The following is a 27,716-nucleotide window of genomic DNA, read 5'->3' as shown; positions in this document are numbered from 1 at the left end:
CAAGCTTCTCGGGTTCTTCGTGTCTCAGCGGGGAATTGAAGCCAATCCCGACAAGATCAAAGCCATTGAGCAGATCGATGCACCAAAGCACGTAAAGGATGTACGAAGGCTTGCCGGTTGCGTGGCTGCTCTCAGCAGGTTTATCTCTAGATCTGCCGAGCGCGCCCTGCCATTTTTCAAAATTTTGAAAAAGGCAGGTCCAATGAAATGGACTCTGGAAGCGGAGGCTGCGCTGCAGGACTTGAAGAGATACCTGTCCTCCACTCCAATGCTTGTTGCACCTAAGCCGCAAGAGAAGTTGCTGCTGTATATAGCGGCAACCAATCAAGTGGTTAGTGTTGCGTTAGTGGCGGAGAGGAAGGCGGATGATGAGCCAGCAACCACGGCAGATCCATCCAGCGGCAAGCAGGGGGCTTCGTCGACAAGCTCTGGTCCCGACAAACATGGGTTTGCGCAGGAACATGATAAGATGCCAAGGAGAATGGTGCAGCGCCCAGTTTACTTTGTCAGTTCTCTTCTGCAGGGGCTAGATCAAGGTACCCTGGTGTGCAGAAGTTGCTTTTCGGCCTCCTCATGGCCTTGAGAAAGTTGCGCCATTACTTCCAAGCACATGAGATCACAGTCGTCACTCGCTTTCCGCTGAAGAGGATACTGCAAAATCCAGAAGCAACAGGCAGGATTGTCGAGTGGGCGCTGGAACTGTCAAGCTTTGGCCTCAAGTTTGAGAGCACCTCAACTATCCAAAGCAGAGCATTGGCAGAGTTCATAGCAGAGTGGACGCCAACCCCAGATGAAGAAATTCCAGAAATGAGCATCCCCGTCAAAGAGGCAAGCAAAGAGTGGCTGATGTACTTTGATGGTGCCTTCTCGCTGCAAGGCGCCGGTGCAGGCGTGCTGCTTGTCGCACCCACCGGAGAGCACCTCAAGTACATAGTCCAGATGCACTTTCCCAAAGAGCAAGCAACCAACAATACTGCAGAGTATGAAGGATTGCTTGCCGGTCTCAGAATCGCAGCAGACCTTGGGATCAAGAAGCTCATTGTCAGGGGTGACTCACAGCTTGTCGTCCAACAAGTGAACAAGAACTACCAGAGTCCGTTGATGGAAGCATATGTTGATGAAGTGAGGAAGCTAGAAGAGCACTTTGACGGCCTACAAATGGAGCATATCCCAAGAGCTCAGAATGATATTGCTGATGGCCTGTCAAAGTGCGCCGCACTAAAGTTACCTGTGGAACCAGGGATCTTTGTGCTTAAGTTGACTCAACCATCCGTAACGCCCTCAACTGGACAAAGCAAGAAGAGGAAGTTGGTTTCCGGCGACTACTTTCCGGCAGAGATCCCCGAAGCCGCCGCCAAGAAAGTCCCCAAGATCAACACCAAGGATGCTGAGGGGCAGTCTGCTCCGGCAAGCCTTATGGTTTGTTCCGTTGAAGCAGACGCTCCCGACAAGTTTTGCTCCGGCAAGCTTGCCGGGGAACATCAAGCTCCGGCAGGACCACAAGTCCTTGCCGTGGAAGCGGATGTTCCCGCAGCAGCAGATGCGCCTTTAGTCCTTGTTGTCGAGCCACAAGCTCCAGCATGGGCATAGCAGATTGTCCACTTCCTTCAGACAGGAGAACTTCCCGAAGAACAAGAAGAAGCAGAAAGAGTAGCCCGGCAGTCAAGTATGTACCATTTTGTCGATAGCATACTGTATAGAAGAAGACTCAACGGTGTGAAATTGAAGTGTATTCGCCGGGAAGATGGACAAAAGCTGTTGGCGGAGATACATGGAGGCATATGTGGCCACCACATTGGCGCAAGAGCACTTGCCGGCAAAGCTTTCCGGCAAGGTTTCTTTTGGCCGACAGCCCTCCAGGATGCAACTGCACAAGTAACCAAGTGTGAAGCGTGCCAGTTCCACTCCAAACAAATACACCAGCCAGCTCAAGCTCTCCAGACGATCCCTTTATCCTGGCCATTTTCGGTCTGGGGGCTCGATATCCTCGGCCCCTTCCCCCGAGCTATCGGGGGCTTTGAGTACTTATACGTCGCAATCGACAAGTTCACAAAGTCGCCGGAAGTGCAGCCAGTGAGGAAGGTGACAGCACAGTCAGCAGTCAAGTTCTTCAGGTCGATTGTTTGCTGTTTCGGGATCCCTAACAGGATCATCACCGATAACGGCACGCAATTCGCGAGCCGCACCTTCATGCAGTACGTCCAAGACCTTGGCGCCAAGGTCTGCTTCGCTTCTGTTGCTCATCCGAGAAGCAACGGTCAAGCAGACAGGGCAAATGCTGAAGTGCTGCGCGGGCTCAAGACCAGAACTTTCGACAGGCTGCACAGGCGCGGAAGGAACTGGATCGAGGAGCTGCCGGTGGTTCTTTGGTCGATCAGAACGATGCCAAATCGAGCCACTGGCCAGAAACCTTTCGCTCTAGTCTATGGAGCAGAGGCAGTTCTCCCCACGGAACTCGTATACGGATCACCTCGAGTGCTCGCTTATGATGAGCTTGAGCAAGAACAACTGCGGCAAGACGACGCGCTGCTCCTTGAGGAAGATCGTCTTCAGGCTGCTGTACGAGCTGCTCGATACCAGCAAGCTTTGCGCCGCTATCATAGCCGCAAAGTTAAAGCCAGAAGCTTCGAGGAAGGCGACCTTGTTCTTCGGCGCGTTCAGTCCGCCAAGAATTCCAACAAGTTGACGCCGAAGTGGGAAGGCCCTTATCGGGTGAGACGAGTCACAAGGCCTGGCGCTGTCCGCCTTGAGACCGAAGATGGCATTCCGGTGAGCAACTCCTGGAACATAGAACATCTTCGTAAGTCTTTCCCATAAGGCGCGGTTGCCGGAACCCGTTCCGGCAACCACCTTTTGTACAAGTCTTGCCGCTGTTGCATGTAATCCTTTGTACAAAGCCGGGCGCAGATCCTGTGCATAAGTAAAACCCCATGTGCTCCGCACAGCTTGTCCATTTCATGTGTTAGTTCCTTTCTTGCATGCGATTATCTGACACTTTATGCAGCACCTACATCCGGTAAGCAGTAACGAGCCGAAGAGCTCCATATTATTATTTTCTCTTCTTTCTTTTTCTTTTAAAGGAAAAGAAGGTTCTCTCGCACACAAGTTTGCCGGGGGGGAAGGAGAAGATTGTGGTATGGGCCAGGCGTCGTTCAAGCAAAGACTTGCCTTACCGGGAAGCAAATGACAGAAAAGCTAAGTTGCCAAAGTTTGAGCAATCACTTTTTAAAATTTTTGAGTTATCTTCCTCGAACGACCCTGCTTTGTATGGAAAACCTGTGCGTGGAGGAACCAACTCGTGGCTAGTTGCGCCCTTACTTTGTTTCGAGTCCGCTCAACAGCTTAAGCGTGCTGCATCTAGTCGCGACAAGGTTTCTTGTCGGAAGCAGCGCCGCCAGCAGGCTGCTGAAGTTCCGCACTCAGCGCTCGCGGCTCGGGCGCCTGCGCCGATAAGTTCCCTAGAAGCGTAGGGTAAAAACATACAAAGGAAGGAATCTAGTAGAGGAAATAACATTGCAATTGATAACAGAAATAAAGTTATATTACAAGATAACTTGTCGCAGCTCTAACAGACTGTTTTCATAACATGATTAGCAGCGACAAGGGAAAAGAAGAAATGGGCGGCCTAATCTACGCGTCCGCCCTCGACTCTCTTGATCTCGCTCACCTTGTCCACAATGGGTGCGACAAGGGCCTTGAGTGCATCCAGATCGGCGTCAGGCGGCAAGGACCTGAGGACGTTGGTGAAGCTGAGGCCTGGATTGCGGAAGGCTACCTTCATCAGCACCTTCTGGAGAACCCCGGTGCAGATTTTGCGCGACTCGTCGGCCAGCTGCTTCGGGATCCTCTCCCGGAGCCGCTGGAGTGCCGTCGCCACGCCCTTGAAGAACAGGTTGAGCTTGGCGCTGGGTTGAAGACTCTCGTCGGAAGGATACCCAAAGTCCTCCATCCCCAGCTGCGTCAGCTCCTCGTTGATGACTGCGGCAGTGTTCACCAGACCCTCGGTCCAGTGCTCCACTGTGTCTCTCAACGAGTTCTGGGTAACTGCAATGCTCTCCAGCAGCGCCGCGTCAGCCTTGACCTTCTCCGACAAGGTCTTCTCCCGCTCCTTGGCGGCCTCCAGCGTCTGTGTCAGCGTGGCCAGCTTCAGCTCCAGGTCTGCTTTGGAATCCTTGGTGGCGCTGAGCTCCTTGCCCCTCTCAGCGAGAAGGCCTTGCAGCTCACCGTGGGCGGCAGCATCCTTCTCACGCTCACGCTTGAGCGCGGCAAGCTCCTCGCCGCTCTTCCCAATATCGGCCTCCAGCTGCGCCACCTTCTCCTCTAGCTCTTTTTTGGCAGCCTCTGCAGTTGCCGCGGCGTCCTTTGCCTCCTTGAGCGCCCCGCCAAGTGCTCGCTCACGATCGGCGAGCTCTTCCTCGTAGCTGTCGAGGTTGGCCTTCCGCTGCACTAGTTCACCTTCCCGCGCGGACTGCTTCTCGGCAACCAGCCTTTGTTCCTCCTCAGCCTCGACCCTCTCGAGAAGAAAGGCCGTGCGCTCCTCGTCGACTCGCTCCCGCTCCTGCGCCAGGGACCGGAGAGCTTCTTGATTTTGGCCCCGGAGCTCCTCCGCGCGCTTTTCCATGTCAACTCCCGCCTTCGCGACAAGCGCTTCCAGGGAAGCCACCTTGGCTTGCCGGGTGCGGTAGAGTGACAGCAGCTTCCGCAGCAGCTGCTCCTCCTCAGGCTCGCCACTGCTGCTTCCGGGCGCGTCAACCAATGACAGTCCAGCAGAGGCGAGCACCTCCCTGTCAAAAGTCTCCCCCTCGACCGGCGCCCTGGAGCTCGACGCTCAGGGTAGCTTGATGAAGATATTGTCACCGGCCTTCAAGTAGGCGCCGGGCTGGGGCTCCTCGGAGCCCGGCTCCGCAGAAGCGGCAGAGGGTTCGGCGGTCGGCGCAGCGCCCGACGCTCCTGCGGCCTCAGGGTCGTCAGTGCGATCGCCCGACCCCTCGCCGGCTTCCGCAGCAGCAGCCCCGGCGGCCTCCTCGCCGGCGGTCTCATCAGCACCGGCACCTTCCTCGCCGGCGCCCTCTGTCTCCATTGGCTCAGCCGTAGATGGGTCTGAAGAACGAAGAAGGGAGGAAAATCAATAAAAAATCCAAGAAAGGAAAAACGGAAGAAGCAGAACCCAAGGGAAAGTTTCTGGGCAAGTGGATTACCTGCGCCAAGATCTTCAGTTGCGGCCTCGGTCGCCGCAGGATCAACAGTGCCGTCCCTTGCCGGAGAGTCCCCCCTTGCCGGAGAGCGCTCCCTTGCCGGGGACTCCTCCCTTGGTGGCGCAGTCGAAGCAGGTGGCACTTCGAGACCGGCCTCCGGGCGCTCCTGATGAGGCTGCCCTGCTCCTGCACAAGTCAACAAGCAAGATATCAACAAAGGAAAAAGCACTCAAGCGCGCCCGACAGCAGAAGGCTAAACTATGAACTTACGCTGGTGGCTGCGCTGGGGGCTGCTCTGAGGGGTGATTGCCGGGTCCATCAAGGTGGTCTCGGGACCACCTCCTGCTGACACGATGGGGTCATCCTCGATGACGATCACCACGGCCTTGGCCCTCTTCGCTGCTCTCTGGGCCAGTGTTCTGAAAAGAAAGGAGTCCAGATTGGAGCAAGTCAGATACAAGATATAAACAGCAAGATTGAAGGATTATAAGAGCACCAAAGAAACTCACTCTTCTTCCTCCTCGTCGGAGCTGAGCGCGGAAAGATCGAAGTCCGGCCCTCCTCCAGTGCGGCGAGGTGGATGAGTAGGATCCCTTGCCCGCTTGGCGGGGGCAGTGGCAGTGGCCCGGGAAGATCCCGCTCCAGTTGCCGCTGTTGCGTGAGGCGCTCCCGCGGCAACATTGCTTGCCACGGTAGAGCGCGTTGCGCGGCTCGGTGGCTGTGGAGCCGGCTGCCGCCCCGCTGCGTCCCCGGCCCTGTGAAGGCGCCTCCTTGGCGGGGCCGGGGGCTCCGCCTGTGGCAAGTTCTCTGAAGGCTCAGCCTCCTCCTCGCCGGCCTCGCTCGGCTCGGCTTCGGAACCGGCAGGCTCCTCCTCGCCCATGAACTCCGCGCGTTCGGCAAGGTTTGCCGCCTCTGCAGCCTCCGCCTCCTCCACAGTAAACCCAAACACACCCGCAGCAGCTGCGACCGCAGCCTCTTCCGCCCTAGTAGCGATGAGCTGCAGCTCCTCGTCGGTGGTGTCACGGGTGAGGCTCTTCTGCTCGTCAGCGCGGACCGGCACTTCCTTCAAGGTGTCGAAGAACGCTCGCACAACGTCATCCGCAGGCTCTTGCCAAGTTGGGACGATGCCGTGTGAATCGCACAACGGCATCATGGCGCGGATCCGGTCAAGCGAAGAGTTATTGCACAAAGGAACTACGCCCCTCGGCAGTGTGAATGGGTGCTGGGGGTCGCGTTTGAATAATTCCAAGAGCATTGCGTCCAACTCCAAGACGGTGAAGTTGTAGTTGAGGCCCGGCCGCAGCCTCATGATGTCCGCCGAATTCTTGAATTCCCAGGCGGGCCTCCCCCTCTCCTGCAGGGGGGCAATGCGGCGGCGGAGGAAATCTGCCCCGACAGCACCTACGGTGAGCCCGGCAAGCCTGAGGCGAAGAATCCTAGTGATGGCGATCTTCAGCCTCTCGTCTTCCGGGGCCACGTTGCTCCAGTCATTGCCGCGCACTATTGGAGTTTGGCGCACGGCGGTGAAGGGCTGCGGATTCTCCTCGACGATCCAGCACCACTCCGCTCTCCACTCCTCCCACTTGCTGCGGAGCTCACCCTCCAAGTACGCCTCCTTCTTGCCGACTCTCGAGATCCAAGCAATCCCTCCGGCAAGCGGCTCTCCTCTCTCTACCCGAGGTATGAAGTAGTGGCGGAAAAGGGCTACACTAGGGTGGACTCCGACAAAGTTTTCGCACAAGTGTGCGAAAACTGCCATGGTCAGGACAGCGTTGGGGGTGAAGTCAAGGAGGCGGAAGCCATATGTGTTCATAATATCACAGAAGAACTCCGAGAAGGGCGGGCAGAGCCCGCAATAGAAGAATAGCGGGAAGAACGGGTACCCATTTGGAGCCAACTCCGAGGCAGCGGCCGGGAGTACCCTCGTGCGCGGATGCGCACGCGTCTCCGTCGCCCAAAAGAGGTAGAAGTACTCCCTCAGCTCCTGCACGCCGAGCTGGGGGGTGAAGATCGCCCGCTCCTTCCGCGCCGAGCCGTGCCTCGGCCGACTTCACACCCTTTCCCTTGTCGGCTTTCGGGGCCATGGCGGAGGTGGTGGGGAAGGTCGACGGCGTGGTGATGCTGGTGGCAATGGGGGGGGGGGCGGAGCGCTGCTCTCTCGGCTACGAGAAGAGGGGGGGAGCGGCGGAGTTTGTGAAGGAGTAGCAGCAACCAGCGAGGGGGAACGAACTGCCTCTGTTTCCTCTGCTTATAAAGAGGGACGGGGCGGACGTTTCGGCCTTCCAAATAAACAACCACCCACGATCTCTCCCACGATGCCGCATTCAACGCGTGCCGTTATGGGAGAGCGCGGTGGATACGGAGCAAGATTTGGCGTGGCCCAGCCCGCGTGTGCCCGTGCCCTGTCTTGGGTCTGGCCCAACAGCGCTCGGCACCGTGTCTGGCCCAGGCCCGGGGGCTCTTGTCGGTGTACTAGAATAGGGGTACCCTAGTACCCTGAACTTGTGCATGGGCAGTTGCAGCACCCCGCGGCAAAGGCTTGCCGGGCGAACGCCAAGATCCCCCAAGGTTCCCTTGGAGCCATCCAAGAACAAAGTATTTAAGCTAAGGAGACAAGACCCCGGCAAGAGGAGCTTGCCGGGAAGGCCAACCAAGGCGCTCCAAGGAACTTGCCGCGACGCGCCACGCGCTCCGGCAAGGCAACAAGGCCCCGGCAAGAGGAGCTTGCCGGGAAGACTAAATAAGGTACCCCGAGGCCCGGTGAGCGACGAGCTTCTGGACCCGGCGAGATAACAACAGCGGCAAGGCGCTTGCCGCGGCAGGCGGCCACTCTGCGACCACGCTCCAGCGCATCCACCAACGTGTCGCTCTGGGGGCCTCTCCGGGCGCGCGTGGCGGGAGGCTGTGCAGCCAGCGGTGCGCAGTGGCATGCGAAGCTGACAAGATCGCCATCGTGGCGAACGGTGGCGCCCCTAACGGTCCTTTTCTGCACTGTTCGGGCGACTCAGACGGGCATTTAATGCCCTTGTCCCCTGCCGTCAGGGTTAGGTAGGGTGCACTCTACAAGCAACTGTATCAACTACCTCGCTTTTTACGTTTTTACCCTCCTCTGCGTTGCCACCTGTCGGCGACCCCTTTAGCGTATAAAAGGAGGCCCATGCGCAACGTAGAGGGGGTTCGAACAGTTAGTTTCGATTCATTCGTAGCCCAGAAAACATCACACTCTCTCGCTCGAGAGCAAGAACACCAGATAATACAACCAGACAAGCAGCAGTAGGAGTGTTATCTCTCTGGAGAGCTCCGAAGCTGGGTAAACTGCTCGTGTGCCTCGCCTCGATCCGCTCTTCGTGCGACCTCCGCCCCCCGCCGAACCGAAAGGGGCCCGGTCCGCCGGCCCCATAGGTGTTCGTGGATCAGTTTCCCCGACACAACTCGTTATGACAGGTACTCGGGATTTGGAGGAGAACCCGCCTTGCAATGCCGAAAACAATCTGTGCGCCGGACTCATCGTCATTGAAGCCTGGTTCGGGGGCTACTTAGGGAGTCCTGGATTTGGGGGTCCGCGGACAGCCGGACTATGTACTTTGGCCGGACTGTTGGACTATGAAGATACAAGATTGAAGACTTCGTCCCGTGTCCGGATGGGACTCTCCTTTGCGTGGAAGGCAAGCTTGGCGATTCAGATATGTAGATCTCCTCCCTTCTAACCGACTCTGTGTAACCCTAGCCCCTCCGGTGTCTATATAAACCGGAGGGTTTTAGTCCGTAGGACAACAACAATCATACCATAGGCTAGCTTCTAGGGTTTAGCCTCTCCGATCTCGTGGTAGATCAACTCTTGTAATACTCATATCATCAAGATCAATCAAGTAGGAAGTAGGGTATTACCTCCGTCGAGAGGGCCCGAACCTGCGTAAACATTGTGTCCCACGCCTCCTGTTACCATCCGCCTTAGACGCACAGTTCGGGACCCCCTACCCGAGATCCGCCGGTTTTGACACCGACAAGGACTTCGTAGGAGGTCACCCATCCTAGTACTACTAGTGCCCAAGCACACTTCACTTCGGAGTTCTGATAGGGTCCGGTGCTTTAGTGCTAGTATGATCACATCCGACATGTTTCCCCCGTATTCGTCCCTTATGCTTTCCCCTCCCAGCTCCATTACAAAGACGATTGTACTTTGTTTTGGCCGCTCCCGCTCAACCACAGAGACGAGTTTACCACGGTTTCCACCCCTCCATCTCAACCGCACTAGCGCCTATTTACCAAGGTTCCAACCCCTTCCCAAACACGCTTCCCGTGCCACAACATCGTCGCTAGACGCGTGAATAATGAGAACCGAGTGAAAACTTACCGCAAACGTGCAAAATAATAAAACATGGTAAATATATGCCACGCACGTGCGTTTTGTTTTGCACGTCATGATTTTTTAAAAAGGGAATGCAACATGAGGACTTCCCAGGAGGTCACCCATCCTAGTACTACTCTCGCCCAAGCATGCTTAACTTCGGAGTTCTGATGGGATCCGATGCTTTAGTGCTGGTATGATCGCATCTGACATGTTACCCCCGTCTTCGTCCCTTATGCTTGCTACTCCCAGCTCCGCTACAAAGACGATTGTACTTTGCTTTGGCCGCTGCCACTCAACCACAGAGACAAGTTTACCATGGTTTCCACCCCTCTATCTCAACCGCACCAGCGCCAATTTACCAAGGTTCCGACCCCTTCCTGAACGCACTTCCCGCGTCAGAACACCGCAGCTAGACGCGTGAATAATGAGCAACGAGCTAAAACTTACCGCAAAAGTGCAAAATAATAAAACGTGGTAAAAATATGTCGCGCACGTGCGTTTTGTTTTGCACGTCGCGCAAAAAAAATTAAAAAGGAAATGCAACACGAGAACTTACCAGGAGGTCACCCATCCTAGTACTACTCTCGCCCAAGCACGCTTAACTTCGAAGTTCTGATGGGATCCGGTACTTTAGTGCTAGTATGATCGCATCCGACATGTTACCCCCGTCTTCGTCCCTTATGCTTGCCCCTCCCAGCTCCTCTACAAAGACGATTGTACTTTGCTTTGGCCACTGGCGCTCAACCACAGAGACAAGTTTACCATGGTTTCCACCCCTCCATCTCAACCGCACCAGCGCCTATTTACGAAGGTTCCAACCCCTTGCCGAACACGCTTTCCGTGCCACAACGCCGTCGCTAGACGCGTGAATAATGAGCAACGAGCTTAAACTTACTGCAAACGTGCAAAATAATAAAACGTGGTAAATATATGCCGCACACATGCGTTTTGTTTTGCACGTCGCGCAAAAAATTTAAAAAGGGAATGCAACACGAGGACTTCCCAGGAGGTCACCCATCCTAATACTACTCTCGCTCAAGCACGCTTTACTTCAGAGTTCTGATGGGATCCGGTGCTTTAGTGCTGGTATGATCGCATCCGACATGTTACCCCCGTCTTCGCCCCTTATGTGTGCCCCTCCCAGTTCCACTACAAAGATGATTGTACTTTGCTTTGGCCGCTCGCGCTCGACCATGGAGACAAGTTTACCATGGTTTCCACCCCTCCATCTCAACTGCACCAGCGCCTATTTACCAAGGTTCCGACCCCTTCCCGAACACGCTTTCCGTGCGACGACGCCGTCGCTAGATGCGTGAATAATGAGCAACGAGCTTAAACTTACCGCGAACGTGCAAAATAATAAAACATGGTGAATATATGCCGTGCACGTGCGTTTTGTTTTGCACATCGCGAAAAAAATTTAAAAAAGGAATGCAACACGAGTAATTCCCAGGAGGTCACCCATCCTAGTACTACTCTCGCCCAAGCACGCTTAACTTCGAAGTTCTGATGGAATCCGATGCTTTAGTGCTCGTATGATCGCATCCGACATGTTACCCCCGTCTTCGCCCCTTATGTGTGCCCCTCCTAGCTCCACTACAAAGACGATTGTACTTTGCTTTGGCCGCTGCCGCTCAACCACGGAGACAAGTTTACCACGATTGCCACCCCTCCATCTCAGCCGCACCAGCGCCTATTTACCAAGGTTCCGACCCCTTCCAGAACGCGCTTCCCGTGCCACAATGCCGCCGCTAGACGCGTGAATAATGAGCAACGAGATAAAACTTAATGCAAACGTGCAAAAAAATAAAATGTGGTAAATATATGCTGCGCACGTGCTTTTTGTTTTGCACGTCGCACAAAAGAAATTAAAAAGGAAATGCAAGACGAGGACTTGCCAGGAGGTCACCCATCCTAGTGCTACTCTCGCCGAAGCAACGAGCTTAAACTTACCGCAAGCGTGCAAAATAATAAAACATGGTAAATATATGACGCACACATGCGTTTTGTTTTGCACGTCACGAATTTTTTTAATAGGGAATGCAACAGGAGGACTTCCCAGGAGGTCACCCATCCTAGTACTACTCTCGCCCAAGCACGCTTAACTTTGGAGTTCAAATGAAATCCGATGCTTTAGTGCTGGTATGATCGCATCCGACATGTTACCCCCGTCTTCTTCCCTTATGTGTGCCCCTCCCAGCTCCACTACAAAGACGATTGTACTTTGCTTTGGCCGCTGCCGCTCAACCACAGAGACAAGTTTACCATGGTTTCCACCCCTCCATCTGAACCGCACCAGCGCCTATTTACCAAGGTTCCGACCCCTTCCCGAACGCGCTTCCCGCGCCACAATGCCGCCACTAAACGCGTGAATAATGAGCAACGAGCTAAAACATACCGGAAACATGCAAAATAATAAAATGTGGTAAATATATGCCGCGCACGTGCTTTTTGTTTTGCACGTCGTGCAAAAGAAATTAAAAAGGAAATGCAACACGAGGACTCAAGAACGCTTTACTTCGGAGTTCTGATGGGATCCGGTGCTTTAGTGCTGGTATGATCGCATCCGACATGTTAGCCCCGTCTTCGCCCCTTATGTGTGCCCCTCCCAGCTCCACTACAAAGACGATTGTACTTTGCTTTGGACGCTGGCGCTCAACCATGGAGACAAGTTTACCACGGTTTCCACCCCTTCATCTCAACTGCACCAGCACCTATTTACCAAGGTTCCGACCCCTTCCCGAACACGCTTTCCGTGCGACAACGCCGTCGCTAGATGCGTGAATAATGAGCAACGAGCTTAAACTTACCACAAACGTGCAAAATAATAAAACATGGTGAATATATGTCGTGCACATGCGTTTTGTTTTGCACGTCGCGAAAAAAATTTAAAAAGGGAATGCAACACGAGGAATTCCCAGGAGGTCACCCATCCTAGTACTACTCTCGCCCAAGCACGCTTAACTTCGGTGTTCTGATGGAATCCGATGCTTTAGTGCTCGTATGATCGCATCCAACATGTTACCCCCGTCTTCGCCCCTTATGTGTCCCTCCCAGCTCCACTACAAAGACGATTGTACTTTGCTTTGGCCGCTGCCGCTCAACCACGGAGACATGTTTACCACGGTTTCCACCCCTCCATCTCAACCGCACCAGCGCCTATTTACCAAGGTTCCGACCCCTTCCAGAACGCGCTTCCCGCGCCACAATGACGCCGCTAGACGCGTGAATAATGAGGAACGAGATAAAACTTAACGCGAACGTGCAAAATAATAAAATGTGGTAAATATATGCCGCGCACGTGCTTTTTGTTTTTCACGTCGCGCAAAGAAATTAAAAAGGAAATGCAACACGAGGACTTCCCAGGAGGTCACCCATCCTAGTGCTACTCTCGCCGAAGCAACGAGCTTAAACTTACCGCAAACGTGCAAAATAATAAAACATGGTAAATATATGACGCACACATGCGTTTTGTTTTGCACGTCATGAATTTTTTTAAAAGGGAATGCAACTGGAGGACTTCCCTAGAAGTCACCCATCCTAGTACTACTCTCGCCCAAGCACGCTTAACTTTGGAGTTCTAATGAAATCCGATGCTTTAGTGCTGGTATGATCGCATCCGACATGTTACCCCCGTCTTCTTCCCTTATGTGTGCCCCTCCCAGCTCCACTACAAAGACGATTGTACTTTGCTTTGGCCGCTGCCGCTCAACCATGGAGACAAGTTTACCACGAATTCCACCCCTCCATCTGAACCGCACCAGCGCCTATTTACCAAGGTTCCGACCCCTTCCCGAACGCGGTTCCCGCGCCACAATGCCGCCACTAAACGCGTGAATAATGAGCAACGAGCTAAAACTTACCGCAAACGTGCAAAATAATAAAATGTGGTAAATATATGCCGCGCACGTGCTTTTTGTTTTGCACGTCGCGCAAAAGAAATTAAAAAGGAAATGCAACACGAGGACTTCCCAGGAGGTCACCCATCCTAATAGTACTCTCGCCCTAGCACAATTAACTTCAGAGTTCTGATGGGATCCTGTGCTTTAGTGCTTGTATGATCGCATCCAACATGTTACCCCCGTCTTCGTCCCTTATTCTTGCCCCTCCCAGCTCCACTACAAAGACGGTTGTACTTTGCTTTGGCCGTTGCCGCTCAACCATAGAGACAAGTTTACCACGGTTTCCACCCCTCCATCTCAACCGCACTAGTGCCTACTTAACAAGGTTCCGACCCCTTCCCGAACGCGCTTCCCGCGCCACAATGCCGCCGCTAGACGTGGGAATAATGAGCAACAAGCTAAAACTTACCGCAAACGTGCAAAATAATAAAACGTGGTCAATATATGCCGCACACGTGCGTTTTGTTTTGCACGTCGCGCAAAAAAATTTAAAAATGGAATGCAACACGAGGACTTCCCAGGAGGTCACCCATCCTAGCACTACTCTCACCCAAGCACGCTTAACTTTGGAGTTCTGATGGGATCCGATGCTATAGTGCTGGTATGATCGCATCGGTTATGTTAACCCCGTCTTCGTCCCTTATGCTTGCCCCTCCCAGCTCCACTACAAAGACGATTGTACTTTGCTTTGGCCGCTGCCGCTCAACCACGGAGACAAGTTTACCACGGTTTCCATCCCTCCATCTCAACCGCACCAGCGCCTATTTACCAAGGTTCCGACCCCTTCCCGAACGCGCTTCCCGCACCACAACACCACTGGTAGACGCGTGAATAATGAGCACCGAGCTAAAACTTACCGCAAACATGCAAAAAAATAAAACGTGGTAAATATATGCCGCGCACGTGCGTTTTGTTTTGCACGTTGCGCAAAAAAAATTAAAAAGGGAATGCAACACGAGGACTTCCCAGGAGGTCACCCATCCTAGTACTACGCTCGCCCAAGCACGCTTAACTCCGGAGTTTTGATGGGTTTCGGTGCTTTAGTGCTAGTATGATCGCATCAGACATGTTACCCCCGTCTTCGTCCCTTATGCTTGCCCCTCCCAGCTCCACTACAAAGACGATTGTACTTTGCTTTGGCTACTGTCGCTCAACCACGGAGACAAGTTTACCACAGTTTCCACCCCTCCATCTCAACCACACCAGCGCCTATTTACCAAGGTTCCGACCCCTTCCCGAACGCGCTTCCCGCGCCACAACGCCGCCGCTAGATGCGTGAATAATGAGCAACAAGCTAAAATTTACCACAAACGTGCAAAATAATAAAACATGGTAAATATATGTCGCGCACGTGCGTTTTGTTTTGCACGTCGCGCAAAAAAATTAGAAAGGGAATGCAACAAGAGGACTTCCGAGGAGGTCACCCATCCTAGTACAACTCTCGCCCAAGCAAGCTTCGGAGTTTTGATGGGTTCTGGTGCTTTAGTGCTGGTATGATCGCATCTCACATCTTACCCCCGTCTTCGTCCCTTATGCTTGCCCCTCCCAGCTCCACTACAAAGACGATTGTACTTTGCTTTGGGGCTCAACCACGGAGACAACTTTACCACGGTTTCTACCCCTCCATCTCAACCGCAACAGCGCCTATTTACCAAGGTTCCGACCCCTTCCCGAACGCGCTTCCCACGCCACAACGTCGCCGCTAGACGTGTGAATAGTGAGCAACGAGCTAAAAGTTACTGCAAACGTGAAAAATAATAAAACGTGGTAAATATATGTCGTGCGCGTGCGTTATGTTTTGCACGTCGCGCAAAAAAAATTAAAAAAGGAATGCAACACGAGGACTTCCCAGGAGGTCACCCATCCTAGTACTACTCTCACCCAAGCACGATTAACTTCGGAGTTCTGATGGGATCCTGTGCTTTAGTGCTTGTATGATTGCATCCGACGTGTTACCCCCGTCTTTGTCCCTTATGCTTGCCCCTCCCAGCTCCACTACAAAGACGGTTGTATTTTGCTTTGGCCGCTGCCGCTCAACCACGGAGACAAGTTTACCACGGTTTCCACCCCTCCATCTCAACCGCACCAGCGCCTATTTACCAAGGTTCCGACCCCTTCCAGAACGCGCTTCCCGCGCCACAATGACGCCGCTAGACGCGTGAATAATGAGCAACGAGCTAAAACTTAACGCAAACGTGCAAAATAATAAAATGTGGTAAATATATGCCGCGCACGTGCTTTTTGTTTTGCACGTCGCGCAAAGAAATTAAAAAGGAAATGCAACACGAGGACTTCCCAGGAGGTCACCCATCCTAGTGCTACTCGTGCCGAAGCAACGAGCTTAAACTTACCGCAAACGTGCAAAATAATAAAACATGGTAAATATATGACGCACACATGCGTTTTGTTTTGCACGTCACGAATTTTTTTAATAGGGAATGCAACAGGAGGACTTCCCAGGAGGTCACCTATCCTAGTACTACTCTCGCCCAAGCACGCTTAACTTTGGAGTTCTAATGAAATCCGATGCTTTAGTGCTGGTATGATCGCATCCGACATGTTACCCCCGTCTTTTTCCCTAATGGGTGCCCCTCCCAGCTCCACTACAAAGACGATTGTACTTTGCTTTGGCCGCTGCCGCTCAACCACGGAGACAAGTTTACCACGGTTTCCACCCCTCCATCTGAACCGCACCAGCGCCTATTTACCAAGGTTCCGACCCCTTCCCGAACGCGCTTCCCGCGCCACAATGCCGCCACTAAACGCGTGATTAATGAGCAACGAGCTAAAACTTACCGCAAACGTGCAAAATAATAAAATGTGGTAAATATATGCCGCGCACGTGCTTTTTGTTTTGCACGTCGCGCAAAAGAAATTAAAAAGAAAATGCAACACGAGGACTTCCCAGGAGGTCACCCATCCTAATACTACTCTCGCCCTAGCACAATTAACTTAAGAGTTCTGATGGGATCCTGTGCTTTAGTGCTTGTATGATCGCATCCAACATGTTACCCCCGTCTTCGTCCCTTATTCTTGCCCCTCCCAGCTCCACTACAAAGACGGTTGTACTTTGCTTTGGCCGCTGCCGCTCAACCACAGAGACAAGTTTACCACGGTATCCACCCCTCCATCTCAACCGCACTAGTGCCTACTTAACAAGGTTCCGACCCCTTCCCGAACGCGCTTCCCGCGCCACAACGCCGCCGCTAGACGCGGGAATAATGAGCAACAAGCTAAAACTTACCGCAAACGTGCAAAATAATAAAACGTGGTAAATATATGCCGCACACGTGCGCTTTGTTTTGCACGTCGCGCAAAAAAAATTAAAAATGGAATGCAACACATGGACTTCCCAGGAGGTCACCCATCCTAGCACTACTCTCACCCAAGCACGCTTAACTCTGGAGTTCTTATAGCATCCTGTGCTACAGTGCTGGTATGATCGCATCCGATATGTTACCCCCGTCTTCTTCCCTTATGCTTGCCCCTCCCAGCTCCACTACAAAGACGATTGTACTTTACTTTGGCCACTGCCGCTCAACCACGGAGACAAGTTTACCACGGTTTCCACCCCTCCATCTCAACTGCACCAGAGCCTATTTACCAAGGTTCCGACCCCTTCCCGAACGCGCTTCCCGCGCTACAACGCCACTGGTAGACGCGTGAATAATGAGCAACGAGCTAAAACTTACCGCAAACATGCAAAAAAATAAAATGTGGTAAATATATGCCGTGCACGTGTGTTTTGTTTTGCACGTCGCGCAAAAAAAATTTAAAAGGGAATGCAACACGAGGACTTCCCAGGAGGTCACCCATCCTAGTACTACGCTCGCCCAAGCATGCTTAACTTCAGAGTTTTGATCGGTTCCGGTGCTTTAGTGCTGGTATGATCGCATCAGACATGTTACCCCCGTGTTCGTCCCTTATGCTTACCCCTCCTAGCTCCACTACAAAGACGATTGTACTTTGCTTTGGGGCTCAACCACGGAGACAACTTTACCACAGTTTCCACCCCTCCATCTCAACCACACCAGCGCCTATTTACCAAGGTTCCGACCCCTTCCCGAATGCGCTTCCCACGCCACAACATCGCCGCTAGACGCGTGAATAGTGAGCAACGAGCTAAAACTTACTGCAAACGTGCAAAATAATAAAACGTGGTAAATATATGTCGTGCGCATGCGTTATGTTTTGCACGTCGCGCAAAAAAAATTAAAAAAGGAATGCAACACGAAGACTTCCCAGGAGGTCACCCAAGCACGATTAACTTCGGAGTTCTGATGGGATGCTGTGCTTTAGTGCTTGTATGATCGCATCCGACATGTTACCCCCGTCTTCGTCCCTTATGCTTGCCCCTCCCAGCTCCACTACAAAGACAGTTGTATTTTGCTTTGGCCGCTGCCGCTCAACCACGGAGATAAGTTTACCACGGTTTCCACCCCTCCATCTCAACCGCACCAGTGCCTATTTACCAAGGTTCCGACCCCTTCCCGAACGCGCTTCCCGTGCCACAACGCCGCCGCTAGACGCGTGAATAATGAGCAACGAGCTAAAACTTACCGCAAACATGCAAAATAATAAAACATGGTAAATATATGCCGCGCACGTGCGTTGTGTTTTGCAGGTCGTGCAAAAAAATTAAAAAGGAAATGACACACGAGGACTTCCCAGGAGGTCACCTATCCTAGTACTACTCTCACCCAAGCACGCTTAACTTCAGAGTTCTGATGGGATCCGGTGCTTTAGTGCTGGTATGATCGCATCCGACATGTTACCCCCGTCTTCGTCCCTTATGCTTGCCCCTCCCGGCTCCACTACAAAGACGATTGTACTTTGCTTTGGCCGCTGCCGCTCAACCACGGAGACAAGTTTACCACGGTTTCCACCCCTCCATCTCAACCGCACCAGCGCCTATTTACCAAGGTTCCGACCCCTTCCCGAACGTGCTTCCCGCGCCACAACGCCACCGCTAGACGCGTGCATAATGAGCAACGAGCTAAAACTTACCGCAAACGTGCAAAATAATAAAACGTGGTAAATATATGCCGCACACATGCGTTTTGTTTTGCATGTCGCGCAAAAAAATAAAAAATGGAATGCAACACGAGGACTTCCCAGGAGGTCACCCATCGTAGTACTACTCTCACCCAAGCATGATTAACTTCGGAGTTCTAACGGGATCCTGTGCTTTAGTGCTTGTATGATCGCATCCAACATGTTACCCCCGTCTTCGTCCCTTATGCTTGCCCCTCCCAGCTCCACTACAAAGACAGTTTTACTTTGCTTTGGCCGCTGCTGCTCAACCACGGAGATAAGTTTACCACGATTTCCACCCCTCCATCTCAACCGCACCAGCGCCTATTTACCAAGGTTTGAATCCCTTCCCGAACGCGCTTCCCGCGCCACAACGCCGCCGCTAGATGCATGAACAATGAGCAACGAGCTAAAACTTACCGCAAACGTGCAAAATAATAAAACATGGTAAATATATGCGGCGCACGTGCGTTTTGTTTTGCACGTCGTGCAAAAAAATTAAAAAGGGAATGCAACACGAGGACTTCCCAGGAGGTCAACCATCCAAGCACTACTCTTGCCCAAGCACGCTTAACTTCGGAGTTCTGATGGGATCCGGTGGTTTAGTGCTGGTATGATCGCATCCGACATGTTACCCCCGTCTTCGTCCCTTATGCTTGCCCCTCCCAGCTCGACTACAAAGACGATTGTAATTTGCTTTGGCCGCTGCCGCTCAGCCACAGAGACAAGTTTACCACGGTTTCCACCCCTCCATCTCAATCGCACCAGCGCCTATTTATGAAGGTTCCGACCCCTTCCCGAACGTGCTTCCCGCGCCACAACGCCGCCGCTAGACGCGTGGATAATGAGCAACGAGCTAAAACTTACCGCAAACGTGCAAAATAATAAAACATGGTAAATATATGCCACGCACGTGCGTTTTGTTTTGCACGTCGCGCAAAAAAATTAAAAAGGGAATGCAACACGAGGTCTTCTAGTTCTGATGGGATCCGGTGCTTTAGTGCTGGTATGATCGCATCCGACATGTTACCCCCGTCTTCGTCCCTTATGCTTGCCCCTCCCAGCTCCACTACAAAGACGATTGTACATTGCTTTGGCCGCTGCCGCTCAACCACGGAGACAAGTTTACCACGGTTTCCACCCCTCCATCTCAACCGCACGAGTGCCTATTTACCAAGGTTCCGATCCCTTCCCGAACGCGCTTCCCGCGCCACAACGTCGCCGCTAGACGCGTGAATAATGAGCAATGAGCTAAAACTTACCACAAACGTGCAAAATAATAAAATGTGGTAGATATATGCCGCGCATGTGCGTTTTGTTTTGCACGTCGCGCAAAAAAAATTAAAAAGGGAATGCAACACGAGGTCATCCCAGGAGGTCACCCATCCTAGTTCTACTCTCGCCCAAGCATGCTTAACTTCAGAGTTCTGATGGATCCGGTGCTTTAGTGCTGGTATGATCGTATCCAACATGTTACCCCCGTCTTCGTCCCTTATGCGTGCCCATCCCAGCTCCACTACAAAGCCGATTGTACTTTGCTTTGGCCGCTGCCGCTCAACCATGGAGACAAGTTTACCATGGTTTCCACCCCTCCATCTCAACCACACCAACGCCTATTTACCAAGGTTCCGACCCCTTCCCGAACGCGCTTCCCGTGCCACAACGACGCCGCAAGACGCGTGAATAATGAGCAACGAGCTAAAACTTACCGCAAACATGCAAAATAATAAAACGTGGTAAATATATGCCGCGCACATGCGTTTTGTTTTGCACGGTGCGCAAAAAAATGAAAAAGGGAAAGCAACACGAGGACTTCACAGGAGGTCACCCATCCTAATACTACTCTCGCCCAAGTACGCTTAAGTTCGGAGTTCTGATGGGATCTGGTGCTTTAGTGCTAGTATGATCGCATCTGACATGTTACCCCCGTCTTCGTCCCTTATGCTTGCCCATCCCACCTCCACTACAAAGACGATTGTACTTTGCTTTGGTCGCTGGCGCTCAACCACGGAGACAAGTTTACCAAGGTTTCCACCCCTCCATCTCAACCGCACCAGCGCCTACTTACCAAGGTTCCAACCCCTTCTCAAACACGCTTTCGATGCCACAACGCCGTCGCTAGACGCGTGAATAATGAGCAACGAGCTTAAACTTACCGCAAACGTGCAAAATAATAAAACGTGGTAAATATATGCCGCGCACGTGTGTTTTGTTTTGCACGTCGCGGATTTTTTTATAAGGGAATGCAACACGAGGACTTCCCAAGAGGTCACCCATCCTAGTACTACTCTCGCGTGCAAAATAATAAAAAGTGGTAAATATATGCCGCGCACGTGCATTTTGTTTTGCACATCGCGAAAAAAAATTAAAAAGGGAATGCAACACGAGGACTTCCCAGGAGGTCACACATCCTAGTACAACTCTCGCCCAAGCACGATTAAATTCGGAGTTCTGATGGGATCCGGTGCTTTAGTGCTGGTATGATCGCATCCGATATGTTACCCCTGTCTTCGTCCCTTATGCTTGCCCCTCCCAGCTCCACTACAAAGACGATTGTACTTTGCTTTGGCCGCTGCTGCTCAACCACGGAGACAATTTTACCATGGTTTCCACCCCTCTATCTCAACCACACCAGCGCCTATTTACCAAGGTTCCGACCCCTTCCCAAACACGCTTCCCGTGCCACAACACCACAACTAGACGCGTGAATAATGAGCAACGAGCTAAAACTTACTGCAAACGTGCAAAATAATAAAACGTGGTAAATATATGCCGCACACGTGCGTTTTGTTTTGCACTTCGCGCAAAAAAAATTAAAAAGCGGATGCAACACGAGGTCTTCCCAGGAGGTTACCCATCCTAGTACTACTCTTGCCCAAGCACGCTTAACTTCAAAGTTCTGATGGGATTCGGTGCTTTAGTGCTGGTATGATCGCATCCGACATGTTACCCCCGCCGTCGTCCCTTATGCTTGGCCCTCCCAGCTCCACTACAAAGACGATTGTACTTTGCTTTAGCCGCTGCCGCTCAACCACGGAGACAAGTTTACCACGATGTCCACCCCTCTATCTCAACCGCACCAGCGCCTATTTACCAAGGTTCCGACCCCTTCCCGAACGCGCTTCCCGCGCCACAATGCCGCCGCTAGACGCCTGACTAATGAGCAACGAGCTAAAACTTACCGCAAACATGCAAAATAATAAAACTTGGTAAATATATGACGCGCATGTGCGTTTTGTTTTGCACGTCGCGCTAAAAATAAATAAAAAGGGAAAGAACACGACGACTTCCCAGGAGGTCACCCATCCTAGTACTACTCTCACCCAAGCACGCTTAACTTCAGAGTTCTGATGGGATTTGGTGTTTTAGTGCTGGTATGATCGCATCCAACATGTTACCCCCATCTTCGTCCCTTATGCTTGCCCCTCCCAGCTCCACTACAAAGACAGTTGTACTTTGCTTTGGCCGCTGCCGCTCAACCACGGAGACAAGTTTACCATGATTTCCTCAACCACACCAGCGCCAATTTACCAAGGTTCCGACCCCTTCCCGAACGCGCTTCCCGCGCCACAACGCCGCCGCTAGACGCGTGAATAATGAGCAACAAGCTAAAACTGACCGCAAACGTGCAAAATAATAAAACGTGGTAAATATATGCCGCGCACGTGCGTTTTGTTTTGCACGTCGCGCAAAAAAATTAAAAAGGAAATGACACACGAGGACTTCCTTGGAGGTCACCTATCCTAGTACTACTCTCACCCAAGCACACTTAACTTCGGAGTTCTGATGTGATCCGGTGCTTTAGTGCTGCTATGATCGCATCTGACATGTTAGCCCCATCTTCGTCCCTTATGCTTGCCCCTCCCAGCTCCACTACAAAAAAGATTGTACTTTGCTTTCGCCGCTGCCGCTCAACCACGGAGACAAGTTTACCACGGTTTCCACCCCTCCATCTCAACCGCACCAGCGCCTATTTACCAAGGTTCCGACCCCTTCCCGAACGCGCTTCCCGCGCCACAACGCCGCCGCTAGACGCGTGAATAATGAGCAACAAGCTAAAACTTACCGCGAACATGCAAAATAATAAAACGTGGTAAATATATGCCGCACACGTGCGTTTTGTTTTGCACGTCGTGCAAAAAATAAATAAAAAGGGAATGCAACACGAGGACTTCCCAGGAGGTCAGCCATCCTAGTACTACTCTCGCCCAAGCACGCTTAACTTCAGAGTTTTGATGGGATCCGATGCTTTAGTGCTGGTATAATCGCATCTGACATGTTACCCCCGTCTGCGTCCCTTATGCTTGCCCCTCCTAGCTCCACTACAGAGATGATTGTACTTTGCTTTGGCCGTTGCCGCTTGCCAGGACCCCGATTCTAAGTCACACCGATCTAGCCTATAACACCTCATATCACTTTGCGGCCTCACGCACGGTATTCCCATGGGTGTCGCCTTACCATGGCCTGGGACCTTTTGCGCCTTTTGGCTCACGTATATGATAGTGTCGCTAGCATCCATATGACAGAGAACCTGGGCCGACATGACTAGTCGTGAACCCAAAGTGGCACTTACTTACGGGGATAGGAATACATGAATCAACATCGAGCATGTCGGTCAGCAGCGTGTGAATCCGGGCTGTAGCAACTGGGCTAATAGGACTCCGGATGTCACCGCGTGACATTTCCCCGAAGGGACAAACACAGGAACAAAGTGAATCACATGCTGGCTAGTCAAAGTGTTCTGGAGCAGTAGTGCTAGGCTAGCAGGACTCCGGTGAACCGGGCTGTAGCGGACTACTATGGCTCATGGAAGCACAAGACTACATTTCCCCATAAGAGAGGCTACCAAGGATAAACAACTAGGTTGTCGGATCCCACACATACCAAGCATTTCAATCATACACACAATATGCTCGATATGTGCAAATACAACATGGCATCACAACAAGACTCTACGACTCAGAGTATTTATTCATTAGGCTCCGAGGAGCCAGGTATTACATGCATAGGTCTGATGACCCAACATACAGAGCATACAAGCAAGAAGCGGAAGCATAAACATGTCTGAGTACAGACAACTATAAATGAAAAAGGCTGAGAAGCCTGACTATCTACAAGACCCTCCCAAGGGTACAAGATCGTAGCTGAGGTAACAAGCTAAACGTCGAAGTCCATGCGAAACTACTAGTGAGACTGAAGTCTCTCTCTGCAAAACATAAATTAAGAAAACGTGAGTACAAATGTACTCAGCAAGACTTACATCAGAAAAAACTACATATGTATCATTATCAACAAAGGGATGGTGGGGTTTAACTGCAGCAAGCCAGCTTTGACTCGATGGCTATCCTGAACTACGACTGCAAGTAACTCTTTTGTGGTGGCGCAGACGAGTCCACATAATCACCATATCAATACACCACTATGGATCCGCTCCCGTCTCCCTACGAGAACGCCATCCATAGCACTCACGCTTATCTTGTGCATTTTAGAGTATCCACTTTCACTTGTCTATGAACTATGCAAGGGTCCAAGTTTCCATATCCGAGGAATCCGGCTATTCGAATAGATAATGATAACCCTGCAGGGGTGTACTTCTTCACACACGCTCTCGCCACTTACCACCATGTACACGTCGTGTATCTCGGCAACCTTCAAGCGGAAGCCTGGTGAGGGAGTCGGCCACGACCTAACTAATCACACAAGTCTCTCGTCCAGGTTTATCTCCTATTCAGGTTCCATCCACAAGGAGATCTGGACGGGGTGTCGCTCACGGCCCCAAACAATGTGAGCAGGGTTCCCAAGCCCACCATCCGGGTGCCACTTGGTACACCGTGCCACTGTGCCTAGTCTGTTCCAAGCCCACCTGTACCGGGTGCCACTTGGTAGACTAATAACACTACCTACAAACACCAGAAACTAGTTGCAACTCCTGGACAGAGATCAGGTAGATTAATAAGTCGAGAGGGGCACTTAAGCATTACAATGCGTGGTAGTAATTGTTCATGGATCACAAACACAGAACTCAGTTCCTGAGTACGGCTGCAATGAGACAACCCACCATGTACTCCTACATGGCCTCTCACCATTACCTTTACGAAATCGTGTTCACACACTTAGCTCTCACACAGTAGGACATGTTCATCACCATTCCAATTCATCCCCGATGAATCAGACCTGACTCAACTCTAAGCAGTAGCAGGCATGACAAACAAGCATGAATGAGTAGGCACATCAGGGCTCAAACAACTCCTACTCATGCTAGTGGGTTTCATCCATTTACTGTGGCAATGACAGGTCATGCAGAGGAAAGGGGTTCAGCTACTGCAACATGTAACAGTTGAAACATTGTTGTCCTAATGCAGTAAAAGAGAGCAAGAGCGAGAGAGTGGGATTGTATCGGACCGAACAAGGGGGTTTTGCTTGCTTGGCACTTCTGTAGATAGTATAGTTCTTCATTGGTGACATCGATCACATCGTCGGAACCACGTCTATCGAGAGGGGACAAACACCGACAACTGAGAAAGAACACAATCAATGCAATGCCACAATATGATGCATGATCATGACATGGCAATATGTTGTGATTTGAGCTAATGCATCTAGCTATGATTTAAATGAAGTTGGTTTGAACCCAAGGTTCAAATTCAAATGCCATTTATATGATTTGTCCTAAACAGCAGCCATAAGTTATTCTAACATGCATGAAAATGGTACAGATGGATAGATTGGATTTTTCTGATAATTTTTCATATATAAATTATTTCATTTGGAGTTATGGTTTAATTTCTATGATTTTTTTGAAGTTTGTAACAATTTCTGGAATTTTCTGAATAAGTTTAAATCCAGAAAATTCTTTACTGCGTCAGTATGATGTCAGCAGGTCAACAGACCTGGCCAGGTCAAACCTAACGCGTGGGTCCTGCATGTTGGTCTCACAGTGACTAAACCAGTTTAATTAAACGTAAACTAATAAGTTAATCAGGGGCCGGGGCCCACATGTCATTGACCCATAGGGTCAATTAGGTTAGTGCTAATTAGTGGTTAGGCCTAATTAAGCTAGAGCCATGTTAGCATCGCCGGAGCTCAATGCCGGCGACCTGTAAACGCGGCGGTGACCCCCTCGAAAGGGCAGGAGAGCGGTGGTCGAGGCCACTGGAGCACAGCTCGTGCCCGCACGCATCCAGGGAAGCAGGTAGCTAGGTGCGGGGTCACCGGAGTTCGCTGGAAACGAGCTCACGGTGGCGGTGCTAGCTCGGCCTCGACAGGAAAAAGGCCTATGGCGCACGGAAGGGCGGTTGGGTGGTCGCATTCGTCTCCTGGGGACGCGCGGAACATGGTGGTACGCTCAGGCGTGGCGTCCGTGAGCTCTAGCCATAGCGACCTCGTGGCCAGCGGCGAGGAACTCTCGGGCTCGACAGAGCTCGCGGTTAGAGAAAGAAATCGACATCGGGGAGAGAGAGGTTAGGTGCGAAGGCTCATAGCGTGGCTAACGAGCGCGAGGGCGAGGTTGGGGATGCCCTGTAGCTCCTGAATCGACGGCGAGGATCCACGGTGACCGACGAGGGGAACGGCGGTGCTGGCGATGTCCAGGGGCTTCTAGCGCCATGTGGCTCGGTGAGGATGAAGAGGGGGACGAGGCGGAGCTTCTTAGGGCGACGACAAGGCGTGGGGTGGCCAGTGGCCGCGGTGGTGGCAAGTGGCATCGACGGCAGCACTGCGGAAGTGAGCAGAGGAGGGAGAGGGAGTCCTAGGAGAGAGGGGAGAGATGCAAGGGGTCAAGGGGAGTGCGTGGCGTGTTCAGGGCGTCAAGGGAGTGAAGCAGGCAGGGTGGAGGTGGCCTGCGCGTGGCCAGCAGGCGGCGAGCATGCGCCCCTGTCCTTCTGTCCAAGGAGGAAGACGACAGGGGGCAGTGGTGGTGGGCTGGGCCGCCAGCTACAGTACTGGGCCTGTTGCGCGCCAGGTAAGTTGACCCAGGTAAGTCTTCTGCTTTTCCATTTTTTTTCTGTTTTCTACTTTTGCAATTTGTTTTTGATTTAGTAAAAACACCAAATCATTTCTATAAATCCTGAAATTAATTATGGACAATAACTGAATTTTCTCAGAGGCCCTTAGCTATTTCCAAAATTGCTAGAGCATTTAATAATATTTATAGCAATTAAATGCCCCAATTCAAATACTTATGAATTAATTCAAATATCCAGAATGGCCTAAAAATATTTGCATCATTTTTGGCAAAGGTTTTCACCTTTAACAAAAATAATGAACATTTTCAAAGGCATTTTGGATTAATTGAAGATTATTTTAGGTTGAACCTATTTGACTTGATCTGGTGCTAGGGTTTCAACAATCCCCATTTCAACTTTCAAAGAAATTTAGACATGATGCATGGATGCTTGTGCAACTATTTGCAATCAAATGCTAGGGCTGTGACAACTCACCCCCACTAACAAGAATCTCATCCCGAGATTCAAGATGTGAGGTAAGAAGACAAAGGGGATACAAAGCTAACTTGATCTCCATTTACCAAGCTTGTCACGACCGGTTTTCCAATAAAAATATTTATTGAGAAACCAATCTTTGGAGTCCAGTATGAGAGAAATCCTCCTCACTGGTAGACAATTCTTGATACAATAAGCCAGTAGCATAAAATATATTACAGGGTCGAACTACGGTTGCTCAACCAAATTATTACAAGCACGCCAATAATTATACATAATGGCGGACATGACACAGTGGTGTGGAGGCATACTACTGACTTGAGGATAGGGCGGTGGTGGAGAAACACAGCGGGGAGAGAAATACAAGACTCTAAGTCTGTCATCTCATCGAGCGTCGAGGTGAGGCTCGATGAATTTATTTGGTAGCGGAAGCGGATATAAAATAGTGACCAAATCCAGGGTCGCACGAGACTGACTGGGACTCCTCTAGGTGTCGGACTCGCTATCAAACTCTTCATCCATGAGATCGCCTTCGTCAGCATCTGGCCAAATCAACAAGCCAGTGAGTACTTTGAAAGTACTCGCAAGACAGTTCGGACGTAAGATATAACAAAATTCATGCATGGATGCGTCATGAATAATTCACCAATGTACATTCAAAAATTAGCATAACAAGGTAAGTAAAAGGGAAACGGCGGTAGTCCGCCTGAAATCCCAACAAAACATAAATAACTACCGATCGGGTGTCTGAAGCGACGCCTCGAAAGGTGAAAAAATAAATATAAGGAAATGATGC

At 51.5% G+C, this 27,716-nt stretch overlaps 23 non-coding genes and 4 pseudogenes across 23 annotated transcripts; all 27 read right to left on the bottom strand.

Annotated features, from left to right (window-relative positions):
* Positions 1–9,186: 9,186 nt before the first annotated feature.
* Positions 9,187–9,307, bottom strand: LOC123071760 (uncharacterized; annotated as a pseudogene).
* A 325-nt stretch (positions 9,308–9,632) lies between these two features.
* Positions 9,633–9,751, bottom strand: LOC123073672 (5S ribosomal RNA). Its single transcript, XR_006435720.1, has one exon. It is a non-coding gene; the product is annotated as a 5S ribosomal RNA (ribosomal RNA).
* A 329-nt stretch (positions 9,752–10,080) lies between these two features.
* On the bottom strand, positions 10,081–10,199 carry LOC123073837 (5S ribosomal RNA). The gene has a single exon (XR_006435761.1). It is a non-coding gene; the product is annotated as a 5S ribosomal RNA (ribosomal RNA).
* Positions 10,200–10,527: 328 nt separating this feature from the next.
* Positions 10,528–10,646, bottom strand: LOC123072767 (5S ribosomal RNA). Its single transcript, XR_006435386.1, has one exon. It is a non-coding gene; the product is annotated as a 5S ribosomal RNA (ribosomal RNA).
* A 328-nt stretch (positions 10,647–10,974) lies between these two features.
* Positions 10,975–11,093, bottom strand: LOC123074336 (5S ribosomal RNA). Its single transcript, XR_006435930.1, has one exon. It is a non-coding gene; the product is annotated as a 5S ribosomal RNA (ribosomal RNA).
* A 490-nt stretch (positions 11,094–11,583) lies between these two features.
* On the bottom strand, positions 11,584–11,702 carry LOC123071543 (5S ribosomal RNA). The gene has a single exon (XR_006434394.1). It is a non-coding gene; the product is annotated as a 5S ribosomal RNA (ribosomal RNA).
* A 740-nt stretch (positions 11,703–12,442) lies between these two features.
* Positions 12,443–12,561, bottom strand: LOC123071505 (5S ribosomal RNA). The gene has a single exon (XR_006434379.1). It is a non-coding gene; the product is annotated as a 5S ribosomal RNA (ribosomal RNA).
* A 487-nt stretch (positions 12,562–13,048) lies between these two features.
* Positions 13,049–13,167, bottom strand: LOC123071666 (5S ribosomal RNA). Its single transcript, XR_006434494.1, has one exon. It is a non-coding gene; the product is annotated as a 5S ribosomal RNA (ribosomal RNA).
* Positions 13,168–13,496: 329 nt separating this feature from the next.
* Positions 13,497–13,615, bottom strand: LOC123071655 (5S ribosomal RNA). The gene has a single exon (XR_006434486.1). It is a non-coding gene; the product is annotated as a 5S ribosomal RNA (ribosomal RNA).
* Positions 13,616–13,944: 329 nt separating this feature from the next.
* On the bottom strand, positions 13,945–14,063 carry LOC123071552 (5S ribosomal RNA). The gene has a single exon (XR_006434420.1). It is a non-coding gene; the product is annotated as a 5S ribosomal RNA (ribosomal RNA).
* Positions 14,064–14,392: 329 nt separating this feature from the next.
* LOC123071611 (5S ribosomal RNA) lies at positions 14,393–14,511 on the bottom strand. Its single transcript, XR_006434462.1, has one exon. It is a non-coding gene; the product is annotated as a 5S ribosomal RNA (ribosomal RNA).
* Positions 14,512–14,839: 328 nt separating this feature from the next.
* LOC123071767 (uncharacterized) lies at positions 14,840–14,953 on the bottom strand (annotated as a pseudogene).
* Positions 14,954–15,275: 322 nt separating this feature from the next.
* Positions 15,276–15,394, bottom strand: LOC123071495 (5S ribosomal RNA). The gene has a single exon (XR_006434363.1). It is a non-coding gene; the product is annotated as a 5S ribosomal RNA (ribosomal RNA).
* A 489-nt stretch (positions 15,395–15,883) lies between these two features.
* On the bottom strand, positions 15,884–16,002 carry LOC123071579 (5S ribosomal RNA). The gene has a single exon (XR_006434435.1). It is a non-coding gene; the product is annotated as a 5S ribosomal RNA (ribosomal RNA).
* A 329-nt stretch (positions 16,003–16,331) lies between these two features.
* LOC123071560 (5S ribosomal RNA) lies at positions 16,332–16,450 on the bottom strand. The gene has a single exon (XR_006434429.1). It is a non-coding gene; the product is annotated as a 5S ribosomal RNA (ribosomal RNA).
* Positions 16,451–16,779: 329 nt separating this feature from the next.
* On the bottom strand, positions 16,780–16,898 carry LOC123071700 (uncharacterized; annotated as a pseudogene).
* A 329-nt stretch (positions 16,899–17,227) lies between these two features.
* Positions 17,228–17,346, bottom strand: LOC123071617 (5S ribosomal RNA). Its single transcript, XR_006434463.1, has one exon. It is a non-coding gene; the product is annotated as a 5S ribosomal RNA (ribosomal RNA).
* A 748-nt stretch (positions 17,347–18,094) lies between these two features.
* On the bottom strand, positions 18,095–18,213 carry LOC123071571 (5S ribosomal RNA). Its single transcript, XR_006434433.1, has one exon. It is a non-coding gene; the product is annotated as a 5S ribosomal RNA (ribosomal RNA).
* A 328-nt stretch (positions 18,214–18,541) lies between these two features.
* On the bottom strand, positions 18,542–18,660 carry LOC123071595 (5S ribosomal RNA). The gene has a single exon (XR_006434440.1). It is a non-coding gene; the product is annotated as a 5S ribosomal RNA (ribosomal RNA).
* Positions 18,661–18,988: 328 nt separating this feature from the next.
* On the bottom strand, positions 18,989–19,107 carry LOC123072945 (5S ribosomal RNA). The gene has a single exon (XR_006435487.1). It is a non-coding gene; the product is annotated as a 5S ribosomal RNA (ribosomal RNA).
* Positions 19,108–19,831: 724 nt separating this feature from the next.
* On the bottom strand, positions 19,832–19,949 carry LOC123071602 (5S ribosomal RNA). Its single transcript, XR_006434444.1, has one exon. It is a non-coding gene; the product is annotated as a 5S ribosomal RNA (ribosomal RNA).
* A 328-nt stretch (positions 19,950–20,277) lies between these two features.
* LOC123071631 (5S ribosomal RNA) lies at positions 20,278–20,396 on the bottom strand. The gene has a single exon (XR_006434472.1). It is a non-coding gene; the product is annotated as a 5S ribosomal RNA (ribosomal RNA).
* Positions 20,397–20,855: 459 nt separating this feature from the next.
* LOC123074276 (5S ribosomal RNA) lies at positions 20,856–20,974 on the bottom strand. The gene has a single exon (XR_006435918.1). It is a non-coding gene; the product is annotated as a 5S ribosomal RNA (ribosomal RNA).
* Positions 20,975–21,303: 329 nt separating this feature from the next.
* On the bottom strand, positions 21,304–21,422 carry LOC123072437 (5S ribosomal RNA). The gene has a single exon (XR_006435145.1). It is a non-coding gene; the product is annotated as a 5S ribosomal RNA (ribosomal RNA).
* A 329-nt stretch (positions 21,423–21,751) lies between these two features.
* LOC123071639 (5S ribosomal RNA) lies at positions 21,752–21,870 on the bottom strand. The gene has a single exon (XR_006434479.1). It is a non-coding gene; the product is annotated as a 5S ribosomal RNA (ribosomal RNA).
* A 317-nt stretch (positions 21,871–22,187) lies between these two features.
* LOC123071706 (uncharacterized) lies at positions 22,188–22,306 on the bottom strand (annotated as a pseudogene).
* A 330-nt stretch (positions 22,307–22,636) lies between these two features.
* On the bottom strand, positions 22,637–22,755 carry LOC123071554 (5S ribosomal RNA). Its single transcript, XR_006434428.1, has one exon. It is a non-coding gene; the product is annotated as a 5S ribosomal RNA (ribosomal RNA).
* Between the last annotated feature and the right edge of the window lie 4,961 nt (positions 22,756–27,716).

The sequence above is a fragment of the Triticum aestivum genome, chromosome 1A (assembly GCF_018294505.1).
Source record: "Triticum aestivum cultivar Chinese Spring chromosome 1A, IWGSC CS RefSeq v2.1, whole genome shotgun sequence".
Lineage (NCBI taxonomy): Eukaryota > Viridiplantae > Streptophyta > Magnoliopsida > Poales > Poaceae > Triticum > Triticum aestivum.
The sequence above is the reverse complement of the archived record's forward strand: the minus strand, read 5'-3'. Positions and strand labels throughout refer to the sequence as shown.